Genomic DNA, 428 nt, shown 5'->3' on the forward strand with positions numbered 1-428 from the left:
TTATATAATTAATATTACATAAATTAATAGGTATGCCATATAATATAATATTATATAATTTTATTATTAATATTATACACGTATGATTTAAATTTATAAGCGATATACATATATGTAAGATTAAAATTAAAACATTATATATAATATATGTAAAAATTATATGCATATATAATTCTATATTGCAAAAAATTAATATGCAAATTTAACTTTATGAAAATTTAAAAATTCGTGTATTATATGTACGCATAACAATAAATAATAATTGATATACATATATATGTAGTAATTAATAAATTATTTTAAATATTTTATTTAATATTGTTACCTCCGACGAGGAAGAGGGAGGGGCGGATTAGGCCACTATTCAGATTGCTAAATTGTTTTGTTTCCACGCTTAAAGAAATTCTCGCAAAGACGTAACCCGAACC

This window comes from Wasmannia auropunctata, unplaced genomic scaffold, assembly GCF_000956235.1.
Source record: "Wasmannia auropunctata unplaced genomic scaffold, wasmannia.A_1.0 LD269033.1, whole genome shotgun sequence".
NCBI classification, from domain to species: Eukaryota; Metazoa; Arthropoda; class Insecta; order Hymenoptera; family Formicidae; genus Wasmannia; species Wasmannia auropunctata.